Source organism: Ptychodera flava, chromosome 20, assembly GCF_041260155.1.
Source record: "Ptychodera flava strain L36383 chromosome 20, AS_Pfla_20210202, whole genome shotgun sequence".
In the NCBI taxonomy this organism is placed as follows: Eukaryota; Metazoa; Hemichordata; class Enteropneusta; family Ptychoderidae; genus Ptychodera; species Ptychodera flava.
This window is the reverse complement of record NC_091947.1, coordinates 34617106-34631516: the sequence shown is the minus strand read 5'-3', so window position 1 is coordinate 34631516 and position 14411 is coordinate 34617106. Positions and strand designations below refer to the sequence as shown.

Genomic DNA, 14411 nt, shown 5'->3' with positions numbered 1-14411 from the left:
GACTGTGTCCATACTGTCTGTTGCCCGATGTCTTTTTGACGCCCGCTTCATCAAAAAAATGCACACTGAGGGGATCAAGTTGAGAAATGTCATCGATGTACTGCATTATTTTTCTGTTTCTTTCAGTCAACTGTTCAGCCGGAACACTCTGTATTTTCTTGTAGGAATAATTTAAATCTCTGCCGAGGATGTCGTAAATCGTCCTGTGTGCAGGGAGGTTTTCTTCTGAGCAGACATTTGATTGAGCAGTTCAGATCGAATTTCGGAAACAGTCATTGAAGACTTACCGAATTTCAAATGTTCCACGAAATACACGACTTCGGGTACGCACTTTGATCGTAGGGCTCCGCGATTCTTCGAAGGATGAACGAATCCAGTCTTAAGAAAGTGAGTTACTATGTCATGCACGGTTGTCTTCGGCATACATAGTTGATGCGCGATCTCTCGAACACTTGTCCCTTTGATCGACAAGTCAATGATCTTCGACCGTTTGTCGATGTCGGTTATTTTTGACATATTTGAAAGTTCCTGGCAATGAGTGACGACCGACCGGTGAAAGTTTTGACTGCACTGAACTTGGCGATGTCTGTGTAAGCGGTAATTTTACGTCACGACTGTGTTTACGTTAAACCGGAAAGGGCACTCAAAATTTCAATTTCGGGGTCTCACTGAGCAGAAACTTAGAAAATGGTGTTAATTAATCACTCACTCTAGGCAACGACAATAAACGAAAATGATAACTTTATTTTTAAAATATCACAGTGTCCCATACAACTTTACCGATACAAGACGTCAAAATATGGGATAAAATGTTACAGGTTTGATGACCATATTCTGGACCGTACCTGTACAGGAAAGGTTTGATCCAGACACGTTATTTATAGTTGCGCCAGCGGCTTACTGACTACGCATGCGCTTATTCATAATATACTATGCGAGTACCGGAAGTGTACCCTTCTTTCGTGGGCGCCGCCATGTTTTTTTTTTTGAGTACTCGTAAATAAACAAATACGAAACAAATTGCTATTATATAACATGCCTTTTATAAAATATACCTCTTTTATTAGCCAGTGAATGTTATTATGCACCTTGTCGCTGATACAAAATATCGTTAATATAGATAAAGGGAGAAAACTGTCGTGCATATGAACGGGGGCATACGCAAAGAATGCTGGGATTGAATTATAGAAGAGCGCCCCCTGTGTCAATAATTAGATTCAAAAATGCCAGTTTTTAGACGGAACGCTATAGTTTTTCAGCTTGCAAGTGGAAGGTGGGCAGTGCGGGTACCATTGCAACGATAATGATTGCATAATACGTCCCTTGTTTAAACGCAATAGGCTGTTATCATTGTAAAAGTTGCCAATTTTTGTCCAAAATCTTTACACGCTACAGAAAATCTACACCTGCCCTGCTGCAGGGTTTGACGTCGTGTACATACGTGAACTGCTTTCATCAGAGGGAAACTGCGCATACCGGTAGTTGTCATATAAACGTTTATGAAGTAACAATTACAGTTTATCATGAATCAATACACATAACATTGCCAATCTTTAATACCCCTGGCACGACACCAAGGGCTGAGCCCTATATAATATTAGTCTGGATTCATGGGGCGCTTAGTGCGTCGGCAACGTAAATGCCTGCAAAGGCCTACAGCTAAACGCTGAGCGATATCACTGTGTGGCCCACACTCCAAACAGTGGCGGCGCTCTCACTTCCGTTTCACTTCTGCTCCCGCTTTCACCACTGCCACCGGTGGCAAAAATGTGGTGATTTACCACATTTTTACGAAGTTCACTTGATTGCAAATTTCAACAATGTCAAGCTCTGTATGGCTATATTTAATTCCAAAGTAAAGGAATAAAGTATAAAAGATGTCTTTATGTTGGTTTTTGTCGTATATTTGCGAAAATCGTTGGACCTACTTTTCGTGGGTGAATGTCTCTGATACAATAACGTGAGTGAAGGGTGGCACCGAAGCAGACAACACTTATGGCACTTTCATTTTTCAATAGACATCAAATCAGGTCCAATAATCGTTATCATTCAAGGAACTAAGAAAGTTACCAGGTCCAAGGAACATATTGAAAATGACAAAGGCAAGGGGGTCATCTTGAACCACAAAATAGTGGTGGTACCAGGTGTACCACACACAACACACTAAACTTTTGAAAGTGAGCAAGTACAATGAAACATGATCACATCTTGAAAACTGCTGCTGCCAGGTAATGGCCAGCATTGAAATGAACTTTACGGGTGATAGCATAAAAAATTATTCTTATATAAACTTTCAAAACTAGCAGCACTCACTGATGAGGAAAAAACTTTTGTGTCTTTTGTGTAAATACATTTTGAATGGCTGTATTTAAACTTTATTTCATTTTATTTAAATTTCTATCATTACTTTACTAAATAGCAAAAATGAAAGTCTCTATCACATGATACTCTCACATTGCCTCTGACACTCATTTAAATTACTGGTAAATAATCCGTGATATTTTGCGGCAAAACAAGACATTAGACATATGGACATAGGTTTATTGCTTAAATATCACTTTCATTTCTTTTCAGTGCATCTGAACGACACGCTTTCAAAGACTTGTGGCACGCCATTCTTTTTTCGCCGTACACAAATGGCCAGATGATTATTTCAATTGTCTTGTTTTAACTGGATGAATACGTATATCATTTGATCCAGACATGTTATTTGAAGGGATATAGTCGTCGGAGCTGCGCTTAAAGGTCGCATGGGACTCATACGACCAATGTAAACACTGTATTCAAGATACGATGGTGATTGATGAAAGTTAAAACATATCTGTCATAATCTACATCGTATAATTTCAATGTTACAGCTATGATGATGAGGTGCATCTAGATATCGTGCACGAAATGCATGTTTGTAAACAAGAAACTCGCACAGGCGCAGTTGCGAATACTGGTTCCTTTTGATAATATGTATTCGGTATCGCGATATTTCTGTTTTCAGCCAGATACTAAATTAATCTGTTGCTAGATTGTCGCATTCGATTTGGTGGGGATTTGGCCGAGGGGTGCAGAGGGCTAAATTTATTGCCATGTTATTTGCTGACATAGTGGCAACATGTCGACAAATGTCAAAGTGTTGGGGATTCATACAATCTTATGTAACTAGAGCCTTCTTGATGGCGGCATCTTATTTCGTTCGAATTCGGTCGTCATTTGCAGTTTCTCTGTGGATGGTTTTACTTCAAGCTATTTTCAAGTGTCGACCATGTAAAACGTAGTTTGGAAAAGGAAATTTGACGACGACTGTGAAATTCGTGATGTAAACTAGCTCAGGATAATATTTCATTAGTCATAAAATGAGGGCTACTAATTTTGTTTGCTCGAGAAATATGTCATGCGTCGCTTGCCCTTTTTCCCTTCCCTCTAACTCTGAGCCTACATTGACCATTTTGCAATCACCCTTGCTCGTAAAAGTAGCACAGTCTTGAGGGAACGACATCGTGTCAATTGAGGCAAATGACATGGTAGCAGAGATGCTACGACTTGCACAAGAGGAAATAGCAAATTTCAGTGACGATACATTACTTTAGGCGTATGGCTGTCGTCATCGGAATGTGATGTGGTTGACATGTGTACGATTTGTTGAGTATCAAAGGAGGGTTTCCAATATGAAAATAATGATGACAACATCATTAATCTTTATCTATTTCAAATAAAACTGCCTGCAGTCACGTTTTGGGAGCCTTCAGTTCCGCAGATATCGTTATTTTCAAGGGACACTGTCTAGATCTTTATTAAAATAATGGGCATTGGTCCAATAGCGATATGTGAGAAACTTAAAGTTAGAATCGAATATTCCTTAATGCAACATGTGATAGAAAATCACATTTCCCATATTACTTTAAATATATGGATGTGGTCTCAAGTTACAAGACAATCAGATGAAAATGATACAGAAAAGAGAGCAACAATTACGTCTGCTGCCAAAGGATTACTTCAGATGATAGAAAACTCTATTCTTCCATTGTAATTTTCATGAAACTTGGCACACTGCCCAGTCAAAACAGATCAGATTTCATTATGCTAGATATTCAGATACACCCCAGGCAAAGGTTTCAAAAATTATGTGAAAATAGGCTTATTCGGCATTGTGTTATGTTATTGACAGAATTAGGGACCTTAATTATATTTTTAAAACTAGAGCGGTGACCTAATTTTTACCTTGAAAATCCGCGTTCTAAAAATGACATTTTCACTTTACTTATTGTACATTCTCAAAAACAAAATACTTATGTATACATATTTTCTTGCCATTTCAAAGTTGCTGTCTTCGCCTTCATCGGCCTTAGGCCTAAGTGTTCCACGTCCTGATGTCAAATTTAAATGCTGATATACCACATGATTTTAAAATGCTTATTTGACCCAGACCCTCGAGGGTCTATGTTTGACCACATTGAATTATATCCAACGGTCATACGACTACGGTGCCGTCCCTTAAACAGAGTCATTTTTTCGCTTCATCATCGGTGTCAAGAGAAGGAAAATGATACTTTTCCCGCAATTTGATTAAAATCAGATGTAGAGTACGGCGACGTCTTATTTATATGCGTACGCGGTATCCTCTCGCTGTCGCCTCTCCCGTAGCCTGTAGGGATCGATATTGTTATACTACAATGTCTCCTTCCCGGGGTCTCCTTGTGAGTTCCAAACACTTTGTAGCACTTCTGTCTTGGTTTTTACGTTTATACTTCGGTTGCGCGCGTCCAAAACTCGTGTTACCGCGGTATAGTTGGTCCCATAAATCTAGGTCAATGACGTCTTGATATGACATCATTGACCTCGCCTGACATATTACAAAAGAATGGCATTGCTAATATTCATGCGCCTTTATTATGCAAAGTCACCAGTGGCAGTGGTGAAAGCGGGAGCAGAAGTGAAACGGAAGTGAGAGCGCCGCCACTGTTTGGAGTGTGTGTGTGGCCATCAACATTGCTGGGTATATTGCAAATTGGCTGTCCGGGGCGCAGTCACGGACTCTAAAATATCGACTGATGAGAACTTTTCATCGTAGAAACAGACAAGTAAAATGTCAATGCATTCAATGTTTGGTATAAGCAAGGACCCGCTACTATAGACTACCTCCAAGCAGAGTGGTACAGGTGCTCCAGCTATGTATCCCATCATAGTATTATACACGGTGTAAGCTTACAGTCTGTGTCCATGGTCCCATCAATATCGCTAACAAAATCTCGCCTTTTGATGACATGAATTGTGGTAAAGGCTTTTGTCCATGTTTTCAGCTATTGCCGAGCACAAATTTGAGGTTTAGGATTACCTTCCGTCCCAAGCAGCTGTACGAAAATCCAATACGCTACTTCGCCAGCGTCTAACGCGTCCTGCATTGAGCAGTCGACATGTTTACACTCTCAGGTCACGGTTCATCAAGTTCAGTTCGCGCATTGATATTAATTCTTCGTGCTGAAAGAATTTTTACTCTCTTTTTAGTCTTTCTATGATTACAATAACCGTTTTCATTAAAATAATAAATTAAATGCTATGTTAAGTATGAAATATAACGGATTGGTGCAGATGTAGAGTCAATTCAAGCGTTTAAAAATACGTCAATGACGCTGTACCTTCTCTAATGTGTGGCCAGGTCAGGTAATTGGTTGTTGGCATGGAGTTATTGGTAAATAGTTGATGATGTAGGGGCATGAGGTGGGATATGGACCCAAAGAACCCAAAGATGATTAAATACATCAATCAAAAAAATTCTAAGCTACAGTATAAACTGCCTAAAGATAGTTCAATGTGGGAAAAAGTTAAATAATTCAGAAATAAGAATTCACAGTCCAAAATAGTAATGACGCACTTCCTTACTGACCTGAGTGCATGTGAAATACACAACCTGGCATCTGTAAATTAAATGTATACCAAGTGATCATTTTAAGTCACTTTTAACTGTTTTTAATGGATTTTCCAAAGAGTCCTGTGAAAATGATGAAAAACGCTTATCTGGTCTTGTGTTTGTATAACCTCATGGCTGATAATTGTCATAGTATTGAAAAAAAATTGAAAGTGAAGAAATTACTGTTTTTAATAGGCATATTTTCCTTGAAATACATGACCATGTAAAGAATATATGCTAAAAGTGTTTAAGAGTAAATTTCTTTTCAAAAAATAATTTATTATGTGACCAAAGGATTTTTATTCTTTGAGTTTACAAATTCAAACATTGCAATTTGTTTCAATCATCTTGTGCAGTGCAAAATTTATAAAATGACTGAAAAACAAAAAAATTGGCAGAATTACAGTCTTTGTGATGTAAAATTAGGGTTGACATCACGATAACTGTTAATCTGTTTGAAGTACTAATATACTATAATTTAAAAAAGAAAAGTTCATGCAGAAACGGTAAAATATATTGTCAGCAATGTAGTGTTAATTTTGACTTTACATCAAAATATGCCTTTGCTGGATACCAAATATATAGGGCGAAATATTAAAATCAGCCATGTTCAGCAAAATCCACACAACAGCATTGATCCTTTTCTAATTTGATTTGATTTGCTTATGTTATCCTTGTATGACAGTCAGTACAATATGGAACTTGAACACAACACAGTGAATAAGTATGCTGTAAATGAAATGGTGTGGCTGCATCCACATGCAGCAATAGGAGTGCCTTTGTCTCTCACCCCTCATTTCCAACCTGTCCATCCCTGAAAAATAGTTTGGTCTTATATTTATAATGTTAATAATTTCTGTATTTGTTAAAATGTGCGCATCTCAAAAACTTTTGATCATAAACATTTCATTGTTTTTTATAGCTGACCAGTCAGTTAACCTGTTTATATTGAATATTTGCGCATTGTTCCGCAGTATTTGACATTTTCTGAATACCTTCTTATTCAGTTTGTCATTTTCTAAAAGTTTAAATGCTCCATTGTGTGGTCAAGCTTTCCACAAGCATCAAATGTGGTACTTCATATAGGAGGGTCTGCCTCTAGAGGGCGGGCATCATGAATAGTGTTTGTTGGTTACGGTAATTCCTCCACATAAACTTCTGATTGTACTGTAAACATTGAACATGGCCGACGTCCGATTTTCCTGTCTAAAACTTTCACTCATTTCGTTCATATGACTCTGAAACTCCAGGAAACGATTGGGAAGAAAGGGTTATCTTGAAATATTGAGGTACTCGCCGATATTTTGCAAAATTAAATGAGAAAAAAATGCAAGGAAAATGCCGACAGGCTTACACAATGACAGTTTTCAGACTCGGAGGCATATGATCATTTCTGCAGATTATGCAACAGGCCAAGATCACGTTAGGCCATGAGGGGATATCCACGCAACTCAGTACCAAACACTAGCGCTCACAGAGTGAGCAAACACAAAGTGAGTACCCCTAACGTCAGCTCAGTAGTCTGTAATAGATTGTAGTCAACTAAGAAACCTTGGAGAAAGGCTTAACACTATGGCTATGCCGCTAAGTCCCTTTTCATTTTGTCATAGCTCAAAATCGTTCTCCCACACCTCAACCTGAGCCATGAACACCCCCACCAGTTTATGATATGACCCATCACAATGGCATGACGTCAACGGATCTTGACAGACGGAAGTCTTGACAGACGGAAGTACTTGACAGCAGCATACTGGTTTTCAACTCTAATACCTTCTCTGTCTATAAATAGACACGAGAAGGTAAAAACGGGACTACATTATCAATCGCGTAATGATTTATAGATCGCACTTACGTTATCGTCATGAGGCTTGATCGGCGCGAAGTTAGATTTTGGTACCATCGGCTGCGTACTTGTGATCAGGGAGTTATCTGGTTGACAATTTTGTGATCTTTCTATGGAATCACCATTCAAATGATATCACAGTGTTGCAAAAACGTGTATACAGTACCAGGGACAGACGCAGTTCTAAATTTGTGAACGCGAAAAGCAGTGAAGATGCTGACTATATTTTCTAAGTTTGTGCACACAGCACGGAGAGACCTGCAACCGGGAATCGTCCAGCGTCTGTCTGCGAGCCGTTCACAAATCATGTACATCATGACATGTAAGTCAATGTACCGTTCGTCTGTACATCGCTATTATGTTCTGTAATCGTTGTACCATTGCTATTTTTACCTACAGTTAAATTTTCTTTGAGTACTGATTCATACTGAACTCGCTTTCGTTTCACAATAGTAAGTGCTGAGATTTTTGCAGATTGTCGCCGCCCTGTATGTAAACAACATACGGCGAGTTCAAGTTGTCCGCTGTCGGACATTTTAATTATTATTAATTCGATCATAAATATTTATGCATTTGTTTGCTTCAATTTTTCAACTTGATTTTTGTCTCGTTTTTAAATAATTATTGATCTCTTTCATGAAATTTACAATGTTTGGTCACACGGTAAAGACTTACACTCTTCCCTGAACGATTTGTATTTTTCAGAATGCATTGCTGGTACTCTAAAGGGACAAGAAATTCAGAGACCAGAAAGCCAAATCGCAGCCGTTGACAGTAATGTAAATGTTACATGAAACTTCTCGAGCTAAAAGAAAATCTCTGGAAGACACTTATGTGGCATGAAATGAACATGGCATATAAAATAAATTGTACTACAATTTGAATTTAACCTTTTTTCTCAGTTGTCTTTTTATTAAATAATAACTTTATTTGCGCTGACCATTGTTTCTTGTGAAACTGGTATTTCACTGCTTAGTTTGGATAAACACATCTTATGCTGTCCACAGTCTGCTGTCTGCCTTACGTTGTCAGGTTTTCTTTCTCAACCATGTCACTGACATTGGCCATGTCTACACAAGTGATTTTACAACTTCTGTGTACATATCTGAACTGAACTTATTTAACTTATTATATTTTTTGAGAAGATAAAAAGTTTGAAACTTGTGGTACAATACAAAAAATTTCGCTGTCACTTAAATGTGTTGCTTCTTTGGTTTTCAGTATCTCTTGTCTATTGTAATGTATGTAGTTTTCTTACTGTTACTGAAATTGGTAAAAGTTTATTCCAGAGCTGACTGTTGTGAAATTATACCAACTTTTGAAGGAAATTCTGCATGTGTAATTTGCAGCAAATGTTCAGTAACATGCAAAATAATTTGCTGCATGGAGTTGCAGCAAATTTTCAGTAACATTTAAATTAATTTGCCGCAAGTTTGCTGCAAGGAGTGTGCTGCAAATTTGCTGCAAAGAGTTTGCTGAGTTTTTGAAAATTACGCCAAAACTGCAGGAGACTGGCACTGGTCAGTTTGTGCCATAAACGAACACTTTCTGGAGAGCACTTCTGTAAACTGGGCAGAAACCGGGCGCCCGTTTTTTGCCTGGTTTGTGTACCATCAATGGGCGCTTTCCGGACACTTCTAGAAACCGGGCAGAAACCGGGCGCCCATTATTTCCCTGGTTTGTGTACCATCAACGGGCGCTTTCCGGACACTTCTATAAACCGGGCGCCCGTTTTTTGCCTGGTTTGTGTACCATCAACGGGCGCTTTCCGGACACTTCTAGAAACCGGGCACAAACCGGGCGCCCGGTTTGTGCCATAAACGGGTACTTTCCGGACGCAAACTGGGCGTCCGGATTTTGCCCGGTTTATATTATAAAAACGGGCGCTTTCCGGACACTTCTAGAAACCGGGCAGAAACCGGGCGCCCGGTTTGTGCCATAAATGGGCGCTTTCCCGACTATTGAGCTACATATCATGATAGATTGCACCGGGCGCTTTCCGGACACTGAACCAGGCGCTTTCCGGGCAATTACCGGGCGCTTTCCGGGCACTTTCCGGACACAAAATTTGGTAAGGGGGCCCTCCCAACAAACTTTTCACTGCAAGTGGTTTCAGAACGACAACCACAATTCCTTATCGCAATTTTGGCACACATAAAATAAATTGAGGTTTTTTGGACCCCCCAAAATAAAAATAGAACAAAAAAAGAAAAAACTGTTTTCTCATGTGTCAGCTTTTGTGATCAACAGTCCCTAAACCATTTTAGGGCACCATTTGAAAGGTACACTGGTGATCTACATCGCTGCGGCCAAAATGTCACGCTATTTAGTACATACCATTATCATTTACTTGGAGATCTTGACCTTTTTAAGTTTTTGATGGGTGTGGCTTGTAAAGTTAAAACTAATATGCATAATTAATGATTTAACATCATGTTGTGTTGCCAGAGGTGCATCAACACTATAAACACAGCAATATAAATGAACTTTTAAATGTAGAGTCACCATGACTTAACATAAGACTCTAACTGCATCGTTAACAGCATTTCTAATTTTTGAATACTGCAACAGCATTATATGAGATGACTCACCGGATGTATTTCATCTCTGTACGTTTCCTGGGGAGAGGAGAGTTCTCATAACTTTATGGGACTTGATTCATTTGAGGATATCACAATAAGTCAGTTGACAAATAGCCAACACTGTGCTCATACAGTGTCAGCTTACATAACATGCATCCTGTGATATGTGTACTGATTCCATGTTGGGTATCAACTGCAGATTCTGTTCCAACTCCATAGCATGCTAAAATGCCCAGTATTCTGCTTATCAACACAGCCTGTATGCGTATAATGACCATTATTGTACCATGCCCTACCCGTCGCATTTTGATTGGTCGAGCTGAACCATGTGACTGACCACAAATACACAGTAATGGTCTGTTTACATGCCCGTGAATATGGATAATAAGATAACAACTCAAAGTATCGTAAGTTTACAGCTCAAACGTAAATCATAATCAATCACAAAATAAAATGGAGCACTTGTAGGTCAAGTTGAGATACTTTTTTCTGAAAACATCTCCGGATTTGCCAATTTTTTACAGCGCGCATGACAGTGCATCGCGTATTGCTCAGTTTCTGGGGCCCAGTTGTCGTTCGCTCCTGAAATTTTTGGAAATTTTGACGGTTTTCTTGGGTTCGCTGATAATATAATGGAAATAACAGACTCCGCTCTGACCATTAACATTTATTTGTGGGCGCGGGCTCGAGGAAAGCCAAATTAACGGGCTCGGCAAGCCTCGCCCATTAATTTTTGGCTTTCCTCTCGCCCTTGCCCACAAATAAACGTTAATGGTCAGCGCGTCGTCCGTTATTTCTTTATTGTTATTGTTGACAAGTGAATTCCGGTCAGTACTTGAATTCAAGTTTCAACAGTCACGATGCTTACTCACTCTCACAGCTAAATAATGGCTATTTTATCATCAAAAACTAGTCAGAAGTTACAAGTGAATCAAGCTTTAAAACACGTACCTCATCACAAAGTTTGTCTTGAACAGCATAAATTCTCTTCAGCTAAATGGCCCAACTATAGTGTTGTTGTAATAGGCAGTATACATTCTGGTACCATAAAAACTTCAAAATTGTCACTCTAAAAACAAAATATAAGAAAAACCAGTTGACTACACCATTCAGTGAAACAGATCTTGCTCTGGACTTTTTTTGACACTGGCATAAATTATTCAAACAAAATCTCATCTACATTGATTATTCAAAGATACCAATCCTACAGTCTCTAGAGTGTTACTATTGTGCGGGTCATGCGGGCTGCGGGCCAGTGCCGGCCACTCCTTTCTGGCCAGTTTTTAGGTTGCGGGTCGCTGCGGGCCAGTGCGGGTTGCTGCAGGCAAGTGCGGGTCACTCCTTTCTGGCCAATTTTTAGGTTGCAGGTCGCTGCGGGCCACAACTTTCTGAACAGTTTACAAGTTGTGGGTCACTGTCGGCCATTATTTTCTTACGGGTTTTCAGGTTTCTTTGGGGCACTGGAGGTTGCAAAGTGCTGGTTGCTGCCATTGCATTAAATTTTTGTATAATTTCTGACATATTTTCAAATGCCTTATCTAATATCTCAATAAAAATAAGGGAAACCAGTTGCACCTGTCTTTCCTGAAAAGTGATATTAGACTTGTTTCTGAAGAACGTTTTCACTTTATATTGTTAAAGGGAAGTTCACCAAGGATGATTTTTATATATGTGCTAGCTTTGTGGTCACTTACCCCGGAAAAGCTATTTTCGCCATTTATAACTCGCAAGATTTTTTACAAAAAACAATAGAAATAGTACAGGAAATTGCCCATGTAATTTGAATCATGGGAAAAAGCGCCAAGCTTGGAGCTTGCATAATGTGATATGGAAGGGACCATTATCCCATGGGTATGGAATTGTCCACTCATCCATGCTTAAACAAATCTGTGTGTATTTACATAACTTTTGTTTATACTGAGTATCCTTGCATACAAATGATTCACTTTTAATAAACTGTCCACTGTCAGATTTTGTGTTGCTGTTTACTACTGTGTTACTGTGAGTGGACAATGTGGGGGCCATACCCGTCTAGAGATGGTCCTTCAATATCACATTATGCAAGCTCCAAGCTTGGAGCTTTTTTTCCATGATTCAAATTACATGGGCAATTTCCTGTACTATTTTAACGGTTTTGTAAAAAATCTTGTGAGTTATAATGGTGAAAATAGTTTTTCCTGGGTAAATGACCAGAGAGCTACCGCATATGTAAAAATCATCCTTGGTGAACTTCCCCTTTAACAGGTGTAGGCCACCTCAGTTAGTGATTTTGCATCGAAAATCAGAGTACAGCACCTCAGAAATTTGAGTGCTGATATACGGTAATTCAAACATAAATGTTGCATGTCATTTGTACACTTTTATCAAATAATAATAAACTGATAATTTGCAGTTTAAAATATTACGTGTTGAAGAGAAAACAGGTTTGGCACAGGAAACATTCAAGCATGCAAATCAAGAGAAATTATGGGTAATATACTGTACTAGGAGTAATAAAACAAAAGGCTTGCTCCTGTCATGTAGTATTAATTGTGGGCTAACCAGCCAGGCTAGCAGAACTGGTTTTGAAGATATGGACTACAACATGCAACAGGACCAGTTTTCTTTTTCAAAATTTTGGATGGCCTTTGACCTCTTCTTTAAAATGTCAGTATGTACTACAGGTGCAGCTTTGCACATCATGAATACCTGATATTGGAGGAATATAGTAACTATAGGGACTACTGTTTCCCTTTGGGATGATCTTTGACTTACATTTTCAATATCTCAGCCTGTTAAGTATAGATGCGATATTTGATGCAATGCGGATAACTGCAATGGGAACAAATTCCGTACCCCAATTTTGTAACAAGCTACTATGCTATCAGCGAACTGTTTATTACAGCCATAACACTTTTTAATTATGCCATGAAGGAAGACAATTTCATACATTTCATCATCAGTTTCAGAGGCTGTTTGTAATTTCAATGACTTAACATTAGGAGATGGGTTTGGTTTACTCTTGAAGTGTTCAATTTTACCTATTATATCTCTAATTTCCTTCTGATTGTAGCTAAATTGTAACATAATTTTGTCGGTTTCCTTGTACCCTAGCTGCATTAGAATATAGAGACGGTGTTTACAGGTTACACTACCTTGCCTAACTGAATTCTGATTTTCTGAGAAGGGCATGTACATGTTGGCATTTCTGCGAAGTTTTTAAAGTACATAGTGTTTTGTGGGTTTGAAATGCACAAGGTTGCCTGGGTTGGGGAGACTACTTCTATCTCACTAATTTTGTAGTTAATCATCTCTTTTGCCTTCTGTATAGACATGTTTAATGCTTTACTGGGATTTGCCCTTGATCTCCGTTTTGGCCTAACATCATTGACTCTTCCTCTATCTGCCCCGTGTGAAGCTTTTGGATCTGCAGTGAATGATGATGCCAAAGCCATCACAGGACCATTTCCTCCAATGAATTGTTCACTTAACTCTCTCATTAGTGCATTAACAGTTTTCTCTTCTTTCTTATCTTTTGTTTTCTGTTTCATAGCATATGACGGACCTGCACCACTTTTAGCTGTTCCCTGATTGTAACTCTTTATCAACTGTCCATATTTAAATGAATCTGCTATGTCATACACTGCTGCCTCTGCTATTGTAAGATCAGATCCACCACAATGTGTCATTGATGCATGACTAACCTCTGCCAAATTAGTATTAGGACATGACAAACGTTTAGGTCTGTATGCCTCCATGACATGACTTCGTCTTTTATCCCACCAGTACAACCAACGGAGAAGTCCACTATTACCCATCTCTTGTATGAAACTTTCTAATTCTCTGTAACATGCCTTGTATTCATTGACAGTAACAGAATACACCAGTTCATTCACAAGGGATTTAAATTTGGTAACAGTTTCACTCTTTCTAGACAGACCAACAGCATTACAATATGCCTTTCCGAATTATTTTCAAGGCCACAGTTGTTTGTTGTTAGCCTCAGTGTAGATGTTTATTTTTAGCCTTTCAAGTTGATTGTTTTAAGCTTGGGTCTCAAGTTTTTTGTTTTGAACCTCCATCAATTGCACTGGGCTAAAAACAAACA

At 38.8% G+C, this 14411-nt stretch overlaps 1 long non-coding RNA gene across 1 annotated transcript; it reads left to right on the top strand.

Annotated features, from left to right (window-relative positions):
- The first annotated feature begins 7514 nt into the window (after positions 1-7514).
- LOC139120773 (uncharacterized) lies at positions 7515-8631 on the top strand. Its single transcript, XR_011549142.1, has 2 exons — positions 7515-8064; positions 8448-8631. It is a non-coding gene; the product is annotated as an uncharacterized lncRNA (long non-coding RNA).
- Positions 8632-14411: the final 5780 nt, after the last annotated feature.